We start from the raw sequence: 21,245 nt of genomic DNA on the forward strand, positions 1-21,245 counted from the left end.
GCCTATGCTGGACGTAAAGTGCAATAATAAGTGCAAAATATGCAAGAATTGGACTTAGTATTTAACAGTAATTTAGCAATTTAGTGCAAAGCATATCACAATTATATACAGTAGAATAATCACTTATATGTAGCATCCATTTTAAACGTTTGATGCAGAGCATGCAAATGGGATGGTACTAAACAAGAGGCCTATGCTGGGCATAAAGTGCAATAGTATGTGCAAAATATGCAAAGATTGAACGTTGTATTTAGCAGCAATTTTAAAATTTAGTGCAAAACATACCAAGTGAGGTAGTACAAGTCGGAGAGAGGCCTGCGCTGGGCATAAAGTGCAGTAGTATGTGCAAAAATATGCAAGGATGACTAAAGTGCAATGCCTATAAAATCTCTTACGTATTTTAGCAGCAATTATGTACAAGAAATTTAAAAAACATTAGTCCAGAGAGGTACAGAACCGAGGGAACAATCAATACCCGGGTCTAAAAACATAATAATAACAAAGTTCATGTATAAGAGAAATGCAAAAGGTTTGGCAGTAGCTCACAGTTGGTCAATAGGTGTCTTTTCCAACGGAGATCATATAATGATTGATTTCCTGTGCCCGATGCATTTAAGAACATAGGTGGCTACACGGTAACACACATTAGGGGACGACAGGTCAAACAACAGTTGCATTGCAGCTCTTATATCACACGTACTATATTCTAAAAATAGTTGATTTAGGTAAAACTTTCTAAAACCAGTATAAAAATTACAAAGTAGTAAAAAGTGGCAGATACTCTGTTTAGATTTCCCATCGCATGGGCACGGGCAAGACCCGGGCTTCTTTACAGTAGGGAAAGCCACCAGATGGTGGACTATACCCAGCCTCAGGCGTGCCAGAACGAAGCGATGGGAATTAATACTGACAAATGTAAGGTATGATGGGAATCCTGTGCTTAGATTATATTCCAGGTACAATTTAAAAGTACTTTGTGTAGCATACCCCTTCATTCTAATCCCTTTTGCATGATCCATATAGGTGGATTTAAGGTCACGCTTCGTTAGAACTAATTCTGTTGGGGTGTCTTTAAAAATATCCTGACCAAAAAGGGAATTATACCAGTGGAAAATGTGTTTTAGCCAAGGGATTTTTAAGTGCTGGTCCAGTTTAATGCAGTCTAAAATTACTTCCTGGGTAAACTTGGTTTCGTCTTTAGCCCAAATGGATCGCCAGAGGGAGAGGGGGCGTAGTGCAATCAAGTCTGTGGCATGGTGTATGCCCAGCTCCCTATGAATGATTTTGTTGGATGCTGAAGCAGGAAGACATAATAAGCGTTTAAGATACTTGTTTTCTTCCTGCTGAATGGAGAGGGCGATCTGCGAGTTATATCCCCATATCCCTGCTCCGTATAGAGCAGAGGACATGCACCTGGAATTATAAATAGAAATCATCTCCCTTATTCTACGCCCCCCTAGTTTGGAAGCGAATCTGAAGATACAGTTTGTATTTCTAATCATCTTCATGCCTATACAGGATTGCTCGTTTACCCATCTCCCATCCCCTGAGAAAGTAATGCCTAAGTAACAGAAATGTTGCACAGACTCAAGTTTATCCCCATCAAGGAAGAATGACTTACTTTTCTTTAGTTTCTTTCCACAGGTGATAGTCATAGTCTTGCCCTTGTTACTTTTGAGCTTTCTGCCCTTGATAAAAACATTGAATTTGTCAATTAGCTTTTGGAGCCCGTTTGCGGTCCTGGAAATCAGGACCGCGTCGTCCGCGTATAAGAGGACGGGTATTTGTTTACCATTTATCATAGGGGCGTCAGCAAAAGACTCTTGTAGGGATTGGTCGACCTGGTTTATAAAAAGGGAGAACAGCAAGGGTGCGAGAACACACCCTTGCCTAATCCCTCTGCCTATTTTAAAAAAGGGGGTGCATTCTCCGTTTGGACCGAATCTAACTTTACTTGATAAGCTGCTATACATTCTGGCCAGCAGATGAATAATTTCGGGGGGTGCGCCCATAGCAAGTAATGTTGGCCAGAGCAGTGTGTGTTCCACTAGATCGAACGCTGAGCTTAGATCGGCAAAGCACATGAACAGATTCCCTTCCTTTGCTTTTGTGTACTTGCCGATGATAAGCTCAAGGTTCAGACACTGCTCCATGGTTCCTATGCCCCTACGGAACCCATACTGGATTGGTGACAGGACATTTTTGTCCTCGACCCAGGACTCTAATCTTCCCAGAAGCACGCGACTCAGTATTTTTAGTGACGAGTCCAAAAGGGAAATTGGGCGATAATTTCGTGCTTCAGCCCTTGAACCTTTTTTGAAAAGTGGCACCAAAATAGATTGACCCCATGAGGTAGGTAGCTCGTCCTCAATAGCAGCATTGAAATAGCGTGTTAAAATAGGGGCCCATAAATCAATCTTGGATTTAAAAAAGTCCACAGGGACCCCATCTGGGCCCGGGGCTTTCCCCCCCTTGCTTTTCTCTATAGCATCCCGCACCTCATTTAATGATACTGAAAACAATAATTTCTCCCATTTAAAACTGATTGGCATTACAGTTAAAACATTAGGATCTGGGGCCAAAATACAATCAAAGGTACAGTCAGAGTTAAAAATCCCAGTAAAGTGTATAATCCAGTCTTGACAGCTGACATGCGAAGTAAGTTCGGGAATGTTGTCGTTCTTTAAGAACGGGCTGTTTACAGTGTCCCAGAAGAGTTTATGGTCTTTTGTTTCCGCAGCCTGATCTAATTTAGCCCATGCCTCGTCCTGTAGTTCTCTCTTCCGAGTGGCTAGTGCGAATTTGTAATTGTAACGCTCTTTCTTCCCTTATCTTACAGGGGTCTCTCGGTTTGGCATCTAGCGAAATTTTTAGCCTTTTTAGTGACTGGGCACAATTATCATCAAACCACACTGTCTTAACTTTTCTTGGCTCCCGTGTTTTGCGTGTCAGTGATTTCTCGACGGTTTGTGTAATAATTAGAAATTTAAACAGCAACGTTTCTGGGCATGGTGTTGGGGATAGACAGTACTCCACTTCTCCATAGCAGTTTGTAATTACATTGGTGACAATTTTAGCAGGGTCAACTTTTGTCCATTTCACCCTTATCCCATTTGGCCTTCCTACGGAGATGTTCTGAATAGGTTGACCATAGGAGTTCCTTTTTGACCCCCAGCCCAGTAATTCGACAGATACACTGTTGTGGTCACTGACCGTTTGTTCAATTACCCAGACATTTATATATGTTGCAGAGCTGGATACGATGATGTGGTCTATAAAGGATTGGCTATTCCTTCCGTGGAATGTTGGACATCTGACATTGTTTGCATTCGTGTTACATTCAAGAAGTTCCAGATCATAGTTGGCCAATAGGTTATTCAAGGCACTGCCTAGGATGTTGTGCGGAAAATGATTGAAAACACATGTGGTTTCCCTTCCAGAGTATTCCTCCCTATGGCCGCAAGCCCCCTTAAGTGCGTAAGTGCATGTTTTGATGTTAAAATCTCCGGCCCACAAGATTACAGCTGGTTTGGAGGAGCTTAATAACATTGCATCGATGGCCTGCTCGATATCAGAGATGAACAACCCCTGTCTATGGCCGGCGATGTTGTTGTAGAAGTTCACAATTATTAAGTCTTTGTGTCCACTGTGGGCCACGCGCAAAACGGAAGCGTAATCTCCCAAGACTGCATGGTTACTGACCCAGAACTCGGTCAATGTTGTGGATAGCAGGGTCACTAACCCCCCCTTGGCTCGACCAGCCTGCGAAGCCACAGCCAGCACGTTAAAGGAGGTATATCCCTCGACATATACTTCGGCTCTGTCCCAGGTTTCTTGTAGGCATATGATGTCATGGCCTTGTTTGAGAAAGTCATCCCATGCGGGTGTATTTTCCTTGGAAGCTAGGCCAGCTATGTTCCACGTGATAACCCTCAATGAACCTTCCCTGGATACATGAGGTGGATTAATTTCTGTTGTGGCTGTCGGTGGTATTTGGTCGCCCGAGTGGTTTGCAACAGTACAGGTGCTGTTAACTATCGTAGACAGGTCGTTTGGGCTGATTACAGGGTTCTCTATGTGAGGTTCATTTGCAGGAGGGATTTCAACCGGACAAATGCAAATGGTGTTGGCTGTCATGGTTAGATTGTAGGAACTTGTAGCAGAAGTGTCTTTATGGGATTCACTTTCTCCAACAAGTGTATTCGAGAGTCAGTCGTTTTCATCTAGGGAGTTGAATACCTGGAATCTGTTAGATGTTGGGACTGCGAATTGACCAAAGATGTTATTTCCAGACCCGATTGTATTGTGGTAATTAAGGTAGTTGGGGTTAGGCATTCTGTACAATTCCGTAGGTGGTTGTGGAACATGCTGATTGCTAAAGAAATTCTGCACCGGAGTCTTGAACCCCACCAGATTTCTATAAAAGTAATCCAGAGGAAACAGGGTTGTGTTGTAGTCATTGTCTGAAGGAATGGGCGCGTTCAGGATGGAATCTTGTGCCCATTCAGTGGTTTTGTAATTTATAATTACACAGTCCCCGTTTATTTCCTTTTTGCTAGGGCCCACCCACCATTTCCTTTTTGCTAGGGCCCACCCACCCTACCCTTTGGGTTGAAATAATCTGGCCTGCACCACTTAAGGGGAAACCGCAATTATGGACAAGCCAGTGTAAAATTTTGTTTTTAAGGGTTTCGCTGTTTTCGAATTGGGAGGGTTTGAGTTTTGGTACGTTGGCAAGGATTGCTACAAAAGGCCTGCTTTCTGGTGGGAGATTGATCACGGCGGGGATAATATTATTATAGTAGCTACGCGCCGGTGGGTTCCTGCTTACTGGAGTATAGTCCTTGGGCACCTCCCCAGTTACTCTGTGAGAGGTGGATGAAGATGGGCCGTTGGTGACGCTACTTTGTAAATTTGTAGTTTTACCGGTAGATGCTGGGGGATTCGTATTTCTCACTGGTGGAGCCTGTGGTTTAGATACGGTATGGACAGTCGTATTGGCCTTATTCACGGTCGGTACATTTTGGGTGGGTTGGGTAGTTTGTGTAGTTTGTGGGCCTAGGTGTTCAAGAATGTCTAATTTGGCTAGGCCCAGTTTTTCCAGATTTTCCACCTTTTTACCTATTTGCTCAAGTTTGTCGTTTAGGGGGGCAATGAGGAGCTTCATAGCATCCATGATTTGAGCCAGTATAGACTCCATATTAACTGCAGGTCCTGGATTTGGCACTGATTGTACACTTCCATTAGATTGTTCTATGGGGGGTGTTGGTAAAATGATCTTTCTTTTACCCTTTTGTTTCATACATCCCCTAAAAGGAGCCGGTAATTTCCTAATATGGGTACGCCTGGATCTGCGATGGGTAGTGCCATGGTTGGTTGTACTATTGTCGCTGCTATTGTTGGCTAGATCTATTGTATGAGTGGTATCTGCGTTGTCGCAGGTAATCAATGATGCGCTAGGCGCAATACTGGGGCCCAGTTCCTCGGGTAGTGTAGCATTAATCTGTAGATTAGGGGTTAGGGACAGACGACTGTCCCTATCTTGGAATATTGTGGGGGGTGTGGAAGGGTCTTCTGTGGGAGGGGGCACAGTTCCAGGAAGGCCTGTGTAAGATTGCATCAGAATGGAGTCATTTGATAATGCTGTCATGTTAATGTTATGTACAGTGCTGTCAACAGGTTGTGGTGTGCGGTGAATTAGGCAAGCGCTAGGTGGTAGAGACAGTCGTCTCTCAGTGTTTTCGATGGCATTTGCTACCACTACGATTGTCTGTTGAAGCATGCGGTCAATAGCAGTTAGTGTTGGTAACGGTGTTTTTTGTTTGGGCGGTGATCCTTGCAACAGAACGTGTGTTAATAGGCGTTTTTTTGACCATGTTTTTAGTGGTGGGTTTGGATACAGTTGGAGCCATTTGCAATATGTTTTAAATCACAAAACGTAGTACCTTGGTGGTCAGTGCGAAATTGACCAGGGGGTGGTGCCCAGCCCAGTCTCCTCAGGCCTCTGAGGGCCACAGAGGGCCCGCCCTTTGCCCGGGCTTAGCCCCGGGCACGGCCCCGCGCGCGGACCCACGACGCGGGAAGGCCAGCCCCTTATGCAGCGCCTCCGGGCGCCAAGCCTCTACGCGACTTCCGCTCGTGTCGCGGAGGCTGCTGGGTCTTGTAGTCTCTACTCCCCCTGCACAGCTGCAGACCCGGTGGTAGAGGGCTGCAGCGGGGGGAGGAGACAGCAGGCAGCAGGCAGCAGGCGCGGTGGTGAAGGCTCTGGGTTCCCGTCCCGTGTGGCTGATGGTCCCTGGGTGCTGACCGGCAGGCTGAAGGGCAGACCGACGAGCAGGTAAGCTCGCGTGTAGTTGCGCTGGAGCGCTGACACCATCACTTTCCGAAAGAGCAATGTGCATGAAAACATTCATGAGGTGGAATGTGAACCTGGTTATTATCTCCTGTCCAACTGGAATATCTGACTTGTGAAATTAGGTCTACTAATAAGTAATGGATTCATTAGCCCCTCATTGGTTCTGCTCGCTGCGAAATAAAAGATTCTGAACCATCTTTGATATTATCATGATTTATTATGAACAGCAATTACTTAATTGTCTTTTTTTTTTACAACACTCAAACCAATCTGAAACCTTGGCAGCTATGTAGCCAGCAGCAGCACTTAAGAAATGCTGGGAATACTTTAAAGTCCTTTTTAGACCATTGGGTTTCAGAAAATAGGATAGTTTTGTAATGAATTTCCTTGCCTTTGTCCTCTCACAAAGTGTCACTTAAATTGCCACACTTAATTCACTGCATTACCTTCTAGTAAAGTGCTCTAGCAACAAAGCAGGACTTCCTGTATGGGTCACATTGGTATTATCAATATATTTCCAATGTAGAAAAGGGTGATAGAATTTACAGTTTTTTAACATGGACGGGTCCTGTAGGTAGCGGTACCCCAGCAGGGGTACATACATCGGTGCTAGAACACTCCAGGCAGAAATAAGGACCCTCTCACGAGGAGCAGATTGCAGCTGTGCTTCTGTAGAGCCGCAGACACTTTAAACATACCAGTTTCAAAGTGGAATACCTTGCTAAATTATTTTAAATTGATTTAAGGCTGAAAAGGAATGATTACGAGTAAAATAAAGTGCTGCATTAATTGTGGTAAATATTTGATTTACCGTCGTAATTTCTATGCAGGTAAGTACTTAATCAATAATAACTCAATCGGAAAGAAAAAGGCAGAGTCCGTGGTGTTAGAGTTCTTAGGGGTTTTATTCCTTAAAAAGGAATGGTCATGACCGGATATCTTGTTCCTGCCACCACTGGGGTGCAGGAAGGGATAGAGCAATATTTTATTGACAATACATAGCTTATATACTTAAGTTACATCATAGAAACCAATACAGTAGGCGTAACAGCTGAGAGAAACAAGATAAAACACACACGTGGTAATGATACGTAATTAGAAGGCGTGAACTAGGCGTGAACATAGAGGTGTGTGCTAGAAACGTCATAAGTAGGTGTCATAAGTGGGTGGCAACAAAAGCAGAATCTTGCAATGTCAGCAGAAATCTGAGGCCTGGATGCGCGCGCAGCTGCATGACGTGTGATTGACGTGAAACTGGAGGGTGCAGGGGACTTGACATTTACAATGGCGGAAAGAGACAGAAGTCTGGCATGTCAGATCAACTCGTACCTCTATCATATCTGATATCTGATGTTTGGGAACTATATTATCTGGGCGGAAAAGTCTCTGGGGCAGAAGCTATTCTATACTGACTGTGAGTGCATGTATAAGCGTCTAAGTGTCTGCATGAGGAGCGTGGGGGCATGGGCCTACCATGGTAACAGAGGCTATGAATTACTTGCACGGAGACAGTAAGGCCGGGTCCTTCGCTCTGCAGCTGGGGGAATGTTTACTTAAGCTAGTAGGCAGGGATGCATTTTCGGAGAGTGGAACAGATAACTCGAAGGTTGAATTCAGTCTTGGCAGGCAGCAGGCTAAGCTAAACGCGGTGAGCCGCGCAGGGAGTAAGGCAGAGGTCACGGGTACAGAGACAGCCTGGGCTGAGGCTCTCAGAGTCAGAAGGCAGGAAAAGGCTCGATGGCAGATTTCAGGGCCTGCTTCGCCAGAGCTGAAAAACGTGTAAAGTACACCACAAAAAGACGTTGGCATGGCATACTTAGGAACGGACTATTCAACCCATTCTGGGTGGGTCTGAAAGAGGACATGTTAACGTTGGACGCAAATGTATTTGCGTCTTCATAGCTGGCACAGGAGGGAAGTTACATGCACTTTAAGCTCGTACATGGAGACGGTGGGGTACACGATAGGGAACATAACTTGACCAAAAATTTATATTTCCTCATTCCCTCCTTGTTCCCTACGGACCCTTCATGATATCTCGATCCTCATGAATCGATCAGTCTGTTCTTGTAACATCATTTGCTCGTCCCTCTTCCTTTGTCGGTTTGAGAGAAAACTGGAATGTTCAATGCACGATGTGGCGCACAGTCCACAAATCGCTGGCCCACACTGTAGGCACAGGCAACAACTGAATACTATGACAAGGGCAATGCCTAGGAAGGATAGGATCTTCCATCCCCACGCGGTTAACGTTGTCCAGAACCAGCCGGACCAAGTCCAGGTGCCTGGATTCTGATGTATCGAACTTGCAATCTTATGAAGACGTGTAATAGCTTTGTAGACAGTTGCCGCGTTTTCTGGAATGAAAACACAGCAACTTGACCCGATGACCTTACAGGCTCCACCTCTATCTGCCAAGATGACGTCAATAACAAGACGATTCTGAAGAACAACAATCCGCATAGCAGACTGTTCTTCTGTTAAGTTACCTAGAGCGGAGGCAGTTTCATTTACTACTGCTTCGAGTGTTCTGGTTAATCTACGTATTAATTTACTGTTTTGGACTGGGCCTGTGAAGAAAAAGAATCCCTTATTGAAATCTGTGTATTGCTCCCATGCCGTTTCGGTATAGTCGACAATCGGGAGATCTCTTCTGAGTCTATTCTTTACTAGATTTGTATTTCTGTGATAATCAGGAGGGGCTAGGAAAACAGGTGGCAGAAGGAAGGCAATGTAACAGGTACCATCCCAATCTGGAGGCAAGCGTATGTATGCGGTATGGCCACAAACAAAGTAGGAATGACGAGTAGTTTTAAAGGAGGATTTGCCATGATCATTGAAGTCGACCACGGTAGTACATTTACTATGACCTAAGGGTACTGAGCCCTTCTTTCTGACACATAAATCACCTGTGACTGGTAGTACTGACATAGCAGGGAGAACTGGTGCGGCTTCGGATTCAACAGTGAGAATCATAAGGTTAATTGTATAATTACCTAATCCATATACTTCATTTTCTAGATCAGTTCCTACTCTAGTGGGGAGTCCCTTCTTGTCAGGGTAACAGGCATTAAGCAGAACTAAGTTCAAGTTTCCCCAAACCCAGTTCCCTTTAAAAAAAACAACATCAGGATCTAAGGAATTAATTATTCTAAACCATGCACCACAGGAGCCATTATGAGTGAACGGGTACGGAAAGAGGGGCAGAACTCCCTTGTATTTCTGATAGGGAGGGAGTCGGCCACATATCCAACAGTTTGTAGCATTGTTAGTCTGATGGGAATGGTGTAACATACTAATGAATGTGTTGTTGCGCAGCGCGAGTCTGTAAGAAAGTTCGTGGGGAGGTAATTCGCTAAAAGAATGTTCAGCAGAAACATTGAAAGCAGATTGTTCACGTTTGAAGATAGGGTAGTATATGGGAAGCAATACGCTAGCAACAATAATCAGGAAACTTAAAAAGAACATAATCAATAAAGTCACTATGCAGTGACTACGGAGTGATTTACAATATGCATGTTTCTTGAATTGTCTCTCTCTCTCTCTATCTCGATCTAGGGGATACATGTCAGAAACTATTTAACCGATTCACCTAGGGGAGGACTTAAACAATTAAACTGTCTGACTTGCTAGATCGAAGTTTCAGTTTGTACTCCTCTTGGGGAGTTTTCTCTCGTTCGGGAACCTTAAAGTCACTAGGTTCAATACAGTCTTTGGTGGGGGTGGACGAGTCTGGGTCTGGTTTCAGTTCGTTGCACTTTTTTATATGACTCGTATGTATCCACCCCTTTCTGCCTTCCACCTTGATCGCGGTCTTCGTAGTAAGAAGGACGGTCTTCGGTTCTTTCCAGCGGGGCTCCAGCGGACTTTTCCTGTCGAAGTTCCTAATCAGGACAATGTCTCCTGGTCGGACATCGTGTGGCTTTACATCAGTGTTGTCAGGGAAGGCTGCAGCAACCTGTGAACGACATGATTGGAGTGCAGACATCAAGGAGGCAAGGTAATCTGTCAGCATATTACAATCGACATCAGTAATTTTCTTAGGCATGGGCGTCCCCCACATATTCGGTGGTCTGCCAAAGACCACTTCGTACGGGGATAGTCCTGATCTCGAATGGGCAACCATTCTCATGTAGAATAATGCAACTGGCAGGGCGACTATCCAGTCGACCCCTTTCTCTTTACAAACTTTGGCAAGGCGGGTCTTTAGTGTCTGATTATGCCTTTCTACAAGGCCTGCGGCTTCGGGATGTCGGACACAATGGAATCTCCACTGATATCCTAAAAGAAGGGAAACATGCCTCATAAGTTCGGATGAGAACGGCTGTCCGTTATCTGAGTACACGACACGAGGCAAGCCGTATCGTGGGAAGAATTCTCGAACCAGCTGCTTGGCAGTGGTCGGGGCAGTGTAATCTGGGACTGGATATGCTTGGTCCTACGGGAAAGTGCACAAACAACTACGAGGACATATTTGAATCCTCGACAACGGTCCATCTGGATATAATCCATCTGGAGGACTTCAAAAGGGTGATCAGGAGGATGGAATCCACCTTGCTCTACAGGAACGCTTTTACCGGGGTTGAACTGACAACAGATCATGCAAGTACGCACTTTCTGTTTTGCTGCTGCTCGTAAGTGTTTGTTGTACCAGAGATTCTGTAAACTGTCTAACATAGCTTTCTCTCCTAGATGTGCCGGACTATGTGCTGTATTTATCATGATTTGAACCATTGAGTCAGGGAGAAACCATGTAGATTTTCCCTTCGTGACCCATCCTTGATCTGTCTGGATCCCTCCTAGTTCAGTCCATTTCTTTATTTCATCTGAAGTAGCATGTGTCTGGATATCCATTACATCTAGGGTGGGATCCCTGACTGACATACACTGTGTTGGTACTATTGTCTTTGTCACATCGGTAGTCTGGGTGTGAGTCAATGCTGTATGTTTTGCTGTCTGGTCTGCCAGGTCATTACCCTGGGAAACAGAATCCGTAACTTTAGTATGTGCTTTACATTTCATGACGGATATGCCTGAGGGCAGATGTATTGCTTCTAATAGTGCTTGAATGAGGGGACCGTGTTGTATCTTGGCACCATGAGAGGTCAAGAAACCTCGTTCTTGCCATAACATTCCGAAGTCGTGTACGACTCCGAACGCATAACGGGAATCAGTGTATATGTTAACATTTCTGTTTTTGGCTAGTATACAAGCTCGGGTCAGAGCGATGAGCTCCGCCGCTTGAGCAGACAGTGTGTCAATACGATGTGTTTCTTTAACTTCAGTTTCAGTGGTCACTGCATACGCGGCTACTAATTCTCCTGTACTTGTTCTCATGCATGAACCATCCACGTAAAGTGTCAGGTCTGGATTTGTCAGTGGGACATCCGTTAAGCCTCGTCGAGGCTTTGTTACTGCATTAATGATCTCTATACAATCATGCGGGGCTGGATCTGTCATAATTGTAGGTAACAATGTTGCAGGATTCAGAATGCTGCAGCGTCTGATTTCTATGTGTGGCTGGAATAGTGTCAATTCATAACCTGTCAGTCGTGCTATAGTCAAGTGCTGAGTCTGAGTTCTGTTTAAAAGAACCTCTACAGAATGTGGAACTTGTACCGTTAATTGATGTCCTAAAACAATTGAGTCGCTCTGTCTGATTGCTAGTGCTGTTGCTGCCACTGACTTTAAGCACGCAGGGAGTGCCTGGGCTACTGAATCCAATGTACTTGAGAAATAAGCGCAAGGCTTATGTGAACCTGCTTGGTCTTGAGTGAGGACAGACAGTGCTGTACCATCACGTTCTGTAACAAAAAGTGTAAACGGTTTGTTGTAACATGGTGTCGCTAGAACTGGTGCTTGGCATAAAGCTTTCTTTAATTCCTCAAAAGCCTGTGTATGTTCCTGAGTCCAAGGGAGGACAGTCGAAGTCGCTGCCTCCTGTGTTGTTAACTGAATCAGTGGTTTAGCTAGAAATGCATACTGGGGAATCCATTGTCTGCAGTACGAGGTGAGGCCTATAAAGGCCCGCACTTCCTTTTGTGTCTGGGGTTGTGGCATATTTACAATTAACTGAATGCGATCAGGAGTGAGCTGTCTCCCCACTTTGGACAGCAAGTGACCCAAGTACACAACTTGCTGAACACAGAATTGTAGCTTCGAAGGAGACACCTTGTGTCCCTTGTCGGCCAGAAAATGTAAAACTGTCAGTGATGCTTGTTCACATTCAGGCTCACTTCGTGCGGTGATCAGCAGATCATCGACGTATTGCAGTAGGGCAGTGTTAACTGGCATTATGATACAATCAAGTTGTCTTTTCAGTGCTTGGCTATAGATGCTGGGGCTTTCTGTGAATCCTTGAGTGCGCGTGAAAATTTGAAACTTCGTCCATTTAAACTGAATCCGAAGAGATATTGGCTCTCGGGGTCAATAGGTACACTGAAGAAGGCGAAGAAGGCGTTCTTGAGGTCAATTACAGTAAAGAACGCTGCTTCTGAATCAATAGCAGTCAATGGGGAAGAGATGTCGGGAATCACAGGGTACTGTGGGACAATACATTTATTCAGTTCTCTTAAATCAATCACCAGCCGGTATACTGGCGGTGCATTGGGATCAGTACGTTTAAGAATCGGAATGATAGGGGAATTACAGATATTGGAGTCGGTCTCTACGACCACTCCTTGGGCAATGAGCTCTTCAATGATTTCCAGTAAAGCCACTACAGCATCGGGTGGTAACTTGTATTGTCTGATTCTGGGTAGAACAACACCTGGTTTGAGTGTAACACGGTATGGTGTAATGTGCATACAGCCTACGTCAGTTGGGCCTTTTGCCCATAAGTGATCTGGTACATTTCTCAATCTGATGTCAAACTCTCGTAATACATAATGACCCTTAAAGTCTCTCAAGAAAAGTCTAACTCCTTCCGGAGAACAACAGATCACAGCTCCTAGAGCCTTCAATGTTTTTATCCCTAACAGATTTTCTGGACAAGATTTCGTAAGTAACAAGTCTGTAACACGTGATAATGGACCCACAGCCAGGGGAACTGGTTTCGATACCTCATTTACAATAGGCTGTCCTGAAAAACCAAGGGAAACATTCTGTGAGCCTGAGAGGGGTGCCCCTGGGACTTCATCATGGCTGATTGTGGTGCGACTTGCCCCCGTGTCAATTAAAAACTTTCTATCTTTTCCCAATACTTGACTGTGTACATAAGGGCCCTCTTGATCTACAGGAATTTCAATAAGAGGCAAGCCACCCTCCCTCTCTAGGCTGTTTCATGTGTAACGTGGATAATCGGGGTAATCAGATTGGGCATACTGGTACATCTGCTGCGAGACTTGCTGAGTCGCGGCAATGGGCTGTGGCTGTGACTGTGACTGTCTTTGTGGTACCGCTACTGTCTGTGCTGCATGTGGTGAAACATGCATAGGCTGTGTATTCTGCACGGGCTGTATATTCTGTGAAGTTTGTTGCTGAGTCTGATTTTGTCTAGGTGGATGCGGTCTTTCTTTAGTTTTACCGGTGGATATATTATGTTTCAGAACTGGGCATTCGTGTACGTAGTGACCTGGCTGCTTGCAATAATTGCATGTCCCTTTAACGGGAGCTGCGGCGTGACCTGTCTGGGTCGTACCCTCTCTCTGACCGTCGGCTGGAACCGACTGGGCCACTAACATTTTCATTTTCGTGTATTTCATACGTTTCTGTTCCTGATCCTGTTCTTCTCTAATTCTGTTCTGATGGTATTGTAACATCTGTAACATCTGGGATGGCGTATTTGCTTGCCAAGTACTTTCAACTTTGTACACGCGGTTCTTGACTAGTGGCAGGGAATTCTCGACTAATTTTGATACAAAAAGATGCGGGTACGACTCGCTACTTGGCTTAAGGCCACTATTGATAATAAAACATTTCTCGAATCTTGAATAGAAGTCACTAGTATCTTCATCATGTTTCTGTTTACAGGCCGAAATTGCGTCCCAGTCTTCCTTTCTGGTTGTCAGTAATCTTGGCAGAACCTGTACTATTAAACCTGGTAATGCTTTAGTTTTCTCCCCAAGGCCTAGCCCAGGGGTACGAAGTTTCTCCTCGTCCTCTATTTCTGTCCACACAATCTTTTTATCTCCCACCTCCCATTCTCTTTCCTTCAGCTTTTCGTAGATGCCCGTGGGCAGCAGTACCTTTAACATTTTCATAATATCTTCATATGTGTAATCTCCCATTAGTAACATGTCTTTAAGTTCTCTGTGAAAACCTGCAGGGTCTTTATCGTGACACGGTACTAGTTTCTTCATTTCCAATAGTTCTAACTTGGTCAGCGGTGTGTGTACATACACACGTTTCAGGGTGTTATCAGTACCCATGACTGGGTGTACTTCTCGTAAGGCGTTCTGACTTTCAATGCCATGCAGACGCTCCATATGATACATTTTTCTTTCTGGGGGCGGAGCGGGAACGTATTCGGAGCTTAAGAATGTGTTATATCTGTGCCGTTGTTCTAGGATTATTTGAATTAACTTGGTACTCTGGCCTCTCCATCTATCCATAAGTAGCGCTTCTAATGTATCGTGTAAGGGACCTGGGTCAGAATGTTGATATCTGAATAACGTGAGAAGGTGCTGAATCATGTATACACCTGCTAATTTCTGCTCGTCTGGGGGAAGGTTCAGGAATGTCTGCGCTACTGTGTCATCATTGTATATGTTCGGATTGTCAGCCCATAATACAGCTGACCTGGCTAGTTCTTGTTCATCCATAGAATTTAGTACATGGTACCCCATTCGTTCTCGAAGCATTTTATCAGTCTCTTGAAACTGATGCTCGGGAGAATTCGGTTTTGTTATGCCAGAGAGGAAGACTCTCTTGCTTTCTGGACGAATGCCTTTCCTAAGATAAGTTCCTTTACCTACATACGCTATTGTGTCTGTAGTCCTTTCTGGTTCTTCGGATCCTTCCTCCTCTTCAGAGGAAGCTTCTTCTTTCTCATTCTCGTGTACTTTTATTACTGCACTTCTTATTTTCCTGTACATACTAGCTATGCAATTCTGTTTATCATGCTTCCCTTCGGCTATATTTTGACCCCACTTTGTTAGGGCATCCATTTCATCCTGTTCTGTCTCAGGCCTGTCTCGTTCTCTGATGAAGCAATTTATGAAAAAACGTAGTATATATGCTTGAGTGTTGACTTTCTGATGTGCCATGGCTTCCTTAATACATTCTGGATTTTCCCCAGTTCGGACAAAATGATATATCCTATCTAGGTGCTGTTTCATTCCTGAGAATAACACTAGGTAATCTGTAGCTTGTCGTAAACGTAGCGATGCCATCAACATCCTATCGTCTTTACCGGGTACTGGATCATATCTGCAAACTTGAAGCGGTTCTTTGAGTATGTCGAGACGGGGTGATTGGAATGTAAAGGGCTCTGCATGTCCCTAAGGTTTAATCTGTGTGTTGCTGGCGGGGTCTGGTAACCCCCAGTCGCACCTCCTGAGGCGGAGGCTTGAGCATTATCTCTCTGTGGAGTCTGTATCTGTACTTGAACTTGTCTTTTAGGATGATCTTGCGCAAGCGGATTCGGTATCTTAACCTTAGGTGAGGGAAGTGGTGGAGGTGGAGGAACGACTGGCTGTCGGTCAGGGGGAACTTGTTGCGGTAATGGCGGGGTGCGGTCTGGAGGCGTGTTGCCGTCTCCGTCACCGTCAGCAGGCGGGACGAGGGCACGTGTATTGGTGTAAGCGGGTGCTACATCATTTAGATAGGAATTCAGAAAGACGTCTTTAGTAGTGCTGTGCTTTACTTTAATTGGAACCAATGGTGGTGGCAGATTTTTCGGCATTTCTGAAGTGGCCTCAGACATACCTTCGGCTACTAAGTACATACCATTTACAAGGTTGTTTCGGGCGCGGTCTACTTGTTCTGATTTTACTCGAATCCCTTCAGTAACTAATTTGTTTTCTCGGGCTTTATCTGATTCTTCTCCATGTCTGTCTTCTCTACGGAGTGCTTTTTCAGCACGTTTATGTGATTCTTTACGCCAAAATTCTATGGCATCTTTCTGAGATTGTCTGGCTTTCTTTTTCCATAATACTTCTTCTACCTTCATGATGCACTCGGCATCCCATGTTCCGGTAACAGGCCATCTGTGTCTTTCGTCTAGATGCTTAGTATAATCGGCCCATAAATCTAGATACAATATGGCGTCTATGCCATGTTTCTGATACATGAAGTTTCCAGGAGTGTCCCTAGGGGGGATAGGAATTTCTTCCTCTAGTATCCCTTTTCTAGTTCCTATCTGTTTTAACTTATTGAAAAACGGCATCTTGTTTACTTAGTACTGAATGCTCAATCCTTGCTACTAAATTCTAGACACAACTAGTTACACAAGAACACAATAATGCACATAGAAGCAGTCACTCATACCACGACATTAAACACATCAAAAAGACATTTGAAACATATATGACTACCCCCTATACTGGATATACTGCTAAACAGTACAGATACACTGTCTAAAACAGTGCAGACCGAATTTGTGTACCCAAACCCGTCTAGATACGTCCCAGCAATGGTACTCACCGGGAAGCACGGAAAACAGAAGGCCTCGGAAAACTCCACTGGACTGGACCGGACTCGACTCGACTCAACACGTTGATACTTCGGGAAACTGGTGGGCCTCTTGACACCTCGGACCTTGCTTCTTTCGACTAGGCTCTGGTCGGGATCCTCTGCGCTCCTCACCGCCTCGTCTGGGTGCTGATTGCAGTCTTCGTCGCCTCCGTGGGCCAGAGGGAGATACAGGAAATCCTGCCAGTACGCGTAGTTTCCGTCTAACTGATGGCAGGGGACAGAGCTTGCAACGCACCAACCGGCGCGTGAGGTGGGGGAGGGGTACCTGTTCGGGCGCCAGAATAATGTGGTAAATATTTGATTTACCGTCGTAATTTCTATGCAGGTAAGTACTTAATCAATAATAACTCAATCGGAAAGAAAAAGGCAGAGTCCGTGGTGTTAGAGTTCTTAGGGGTTTTATTCCTTAAAAAGGAATGGTCATGACCGGATATCTTGTTCCTGCCACCACTGGGGTGCAGGAAGGGATAGAGCAATATTTTATTGACAATACATAGCTTATATACTTAAGTTACATCATAGAAACCAATACAGTAGGCGTAACAGCTGAGAGAAACAAGATAAAACACACACGTGGTAATGATACGTAATTAGAAGGCGTGAACTAGGCGTGAACATAGAGGTGTGTGCTAGAAACGTCATAAGTAGGTGTCATAAGTGGGTGGCAACAAAAGCAGAATCTTGCAATGTCAGCAGAAATCTGAGGCCTGGATGCGCGCGCAGCTGCATGACGTGTGATTGACGTGAAACTGGAGGGTGCAGGGGACTTGACATTTACAATGGCGGAAAGAGACAGAAGTCTGGCATGTCAGATCAACTCGTACCTCTATCATATCTGATATCTGATGTTTGGGAACTATATTATCTGGGCGGAAAAGTCTCTGGGGCAGAAGCTATTCTATACTGACTGTGAGTGCATGTATAAGCGTCTAAGTGTCTGCATGAGGAGCGTGGGGGCATGGGCCTACCATGGTAACAGAGGCTATGAATTACTTGCACGGAGACAGTAAGGCCGGGTCCTTGGCTCTGCAGCTGGGGGAATGTTTACTTAAGCTAGTAGGCAGGAATGCATTTTCGGAGAGTGGAACAGATAACTCGAAGGTTGAATTCAGTCTTGGCAGGCAGCAGGCTAAGCTAAACGCGGTGAGCCGCGCAGGGAGTAAGGCAGAGGTCACGGGTACAGAGACAGCCTGAGCTGAGGCTCTCAGAGTCAGAAGGCAGGAAAAGGCTCGATGGCAGATTTCAGGGCCTGCTTCGCCAGAGCTGAAAAACGTGTAAAGTACACCACAAAAAGACGTTGGCATGGCATACTTAGGAACGGACTATTCAACCCATTCTGGGTGGGTCTGAAAGAGGACATGTTAACGTTGGACATAAATGTATTTGCGTCTTCATAGCTGGCACAGGAGGGAAGTTACATGCACTTTAAGCTCGTACATGGAGACGGTGGGGTACACGATAGGGAACATAACTTGACCAAAAATTTATATTTCCTCATAATGCCGCTAAATTTCCATTTTTGTGCCGCTAAATTTCCATTTTTGTGCCGTTAAATTTGTGAATCAATGCCACAATGTCCTGGGGGGTCTGTGTATTGCTGTTTGTTTTATGCACAAATACTTTACTCATTGCCTCTGAGATAGGACTGACTGCTCGTGCCAAGCTACTAAGGGGGTGAGCAGTGGTTATCGTGGGTGTGTAATCCCCTTACTCTGACTAAAAGGAAGGGTCCATATTTCGAAAGGGTGCTCACCACGGCCAACTAGAGACCCCCATTTCTAACACTGGTGGTCAGCAGTGAGGATATAGACTTGTGTTTGTACTTGACATACAGTGATTAATGTACACTATTGTACAGTGTAAACCCTTATACAACCACATACTGTTTTTTTGTTTTGTCTTATTTTTGTGATAATCCTTGAAGTAATCTACAAATTATGTCTCAGCTTGGTGACCCAGCAAGTGAGGTAGCAAATTAGGTTTTGGAGTTGCAGTCTTACATAGTGGATCAGCTCAAACTAGTTTGCAAAGATTTTGGATGCCCAGTTAGAAGCTCCACTGGGAAAGAGGAGCTGCAAAAGGCAGAGGGCCTTTAGAGCAGCAAGAGTAGCTGGGGAGTCTGAGAGTGAGAATGTAGATCTGGAGGTAAAGAGCTAGCAAGGGGATTGTGTAGCTCAGGATTGCCTGTGGGGGGGAGTATCCTCCAGGCCGGGCAGCAGAGTGTCCCCAGAGGAGCTGGAGGACAGACAGAGGGCCAGGGTTCAAGAGCTGGAGTTTGTTAGGCTCCATATTAAATAGATTTAAATGGAGAAAAATCAGCAAGAAAGAGAGAAGAAGAAAACCTTTGGTCTGGAAGAAAATAAATTGTGGTTGGCTCATGAATTAAGTTTGAAGGAGCAGAACATAGAGGCCAAGCATGCAGAGTCCAGTTTAAGTGGTGGCAGCGTAAAGTCGGTGCATTCTGGGTGGAAGGGCATGTTCCAAAGGATCTGGTAATACATTATCGGAGGGTGGGATGATGTATATGCTTGGGGTTTGGCAAATAAGGCAGCACTCCACATGAAAGAGGCTCCTGTCACACAATGGGGGGGGGGGGGGTGTGTGTCTGTGGTAACACTTTGCGGTAGAGGGAAGGGACACTTTGACAGCCCTAGGGCAAGCCGCAGGTCTCACCAACACTATCATGAAGGATGCCTTAATCATCTAGTATGGTCTCACCCTAGAGCAGTATAAGGAAACGTTTGGGGCTTTTGAAAAAACGAATTCTCACACTTGGTAGGAATGTGTTGAACATTTTTGCCAGGCACTGGTTGGTTAGATAAAGGGCAGCCAGGTAGCAATCAGGGTTTTTTTAATTTGATTGCTTGGGAGCGTTTGTATGATCTTTGTTTTACAGAGCTGAGCCAGCATCTGATTGGCAGCAAGCTGACTGAAACCAGGAGAAGGGTTGGAGCCAGCTGAGATGACCCTTGTCTCACTAGGGGACAGTGAGGTGGTCAAGAGAACACTCCTGTCTGAGAACACTAAGAGGTACAGACAGTGGATGACCATCAATGGACAGAGGGTAGTGCGTTTGAGAGACACTGCAGCCATTGTGACTACGGTATGTTGTCACCTGGTGTCTGAAGAGCAGGTGGTCCCCAGTGTGTTTCACCAGATAATTGGGGGGAGGGGTCTCGAGTCCCTTGAGGGTGGCTGTGAGTTCAACTATGCCTCTTGACTGTCTGCTAGGGAAAAAACGGGAGGATTCTCCTTGGCCTGAAATAGAATGCCGGGCACATTTGGAAATGGTGGGTCTGCCTGAGTGGTCGTGTGTGACCACTCGGTCAATAGCAGGCAGTAGGGGTGAGCAAGAAGACCTGGAACCTAAAAGAGTGGCCCAGGCACCTGCCATAAGGAGGAGGGGAAGGGAGAATGAGAAACCAGCCCCAAAAGTTCCCACAGTCCAGGAGGAGGCTTTTCCTGAGGGGGACGCCCCAGTACCTACAGGGGCCAAACTGGGAGGCTTGCCTGAGCTGACCCATTGGCATTAAGAAGGGTGTCCCACCAGGGAGGAATTCTACAAGGAGCAGCATTTGTGCCATTTTCTTGTGGTTTTGTAGCAGCAGGCTACAAACCAGGCAGCTGACGATCAGTCTGGATCACATTGGATATACTGGGAGAATAGTCGCACGTACAGTGAGCCTAAGGTTGCTGAGCCTGAGGCAGCCCGTGTGCAGGTGGTACTCCAGCTCTTAAAGCCTCCTTACTAGGTCTGGCTCATGATGTGCCTTTGGCAGGGTATTTGGGGCAGGACAAGATCTTTGAAATGCTTGTCATCCACTTCTTTAAGCCCTAGATGCAAATGCACTCTGATACCCATTGTAGGACTTGACAAACTTGCCAGGCAAGTGGTAAGAGTGGGAGGAGAGGTAAGGCTCATCTCCAACCTTTTTCTGTTGTGAGCACCCCTTTTGAGTGGGTGAGAATTGACATTATGGGGCATCTGGACCCCAAGACAGTTATGGGTAACAGGTTTGTCATGGTCGTGGTGGACCATGCCACCCGGTACCCAGATAACCTCTGAGAACAGTGACGGCGCCCAGGGTGGGCTGGTCACTTTTGGGGATTTTTTCCTCATGGGTTTCCCCAAGGAGGCAGTATCCCACGGGATACCAACTTCATAGCCAGGTATATGAAGTCTCTGTGTAAGGAGTATGATGTAACCAACACATTCACCACTCCTTACCAACTCCATGGTAATGGGTTGGTTGAG

At 45.4% G+C, this 21,245-nt stretch overlaps 1 protein-coding gene across 1 annotated transcript in view; it reads right to left on the reverse strand.

Moving 5' to 3' along the window:
• The window catches only part of LOC147729328 (astacin-like metalloendopeptidase), a 335,057-nt gene that overhangs the window by 140,998 nt on the left and 172,814 nt on the right, over nt 1-21,245 (reverse strand). The window lies entirely within an intron of this gene.

This window comes from Lissotriton vulgaris, chromosome 2_2, assembly GCF_964263255.1.
Source record: "Lissotriton vulgaris chromosome 2_2, aLisVul1.2, whole genome shotgun sequence".
NCBI lineage: Eukaryota > Metazoa > Chordata > Amphibia > Caudata > Salamandridae > Lissotriton > Lissotriton vulgaris.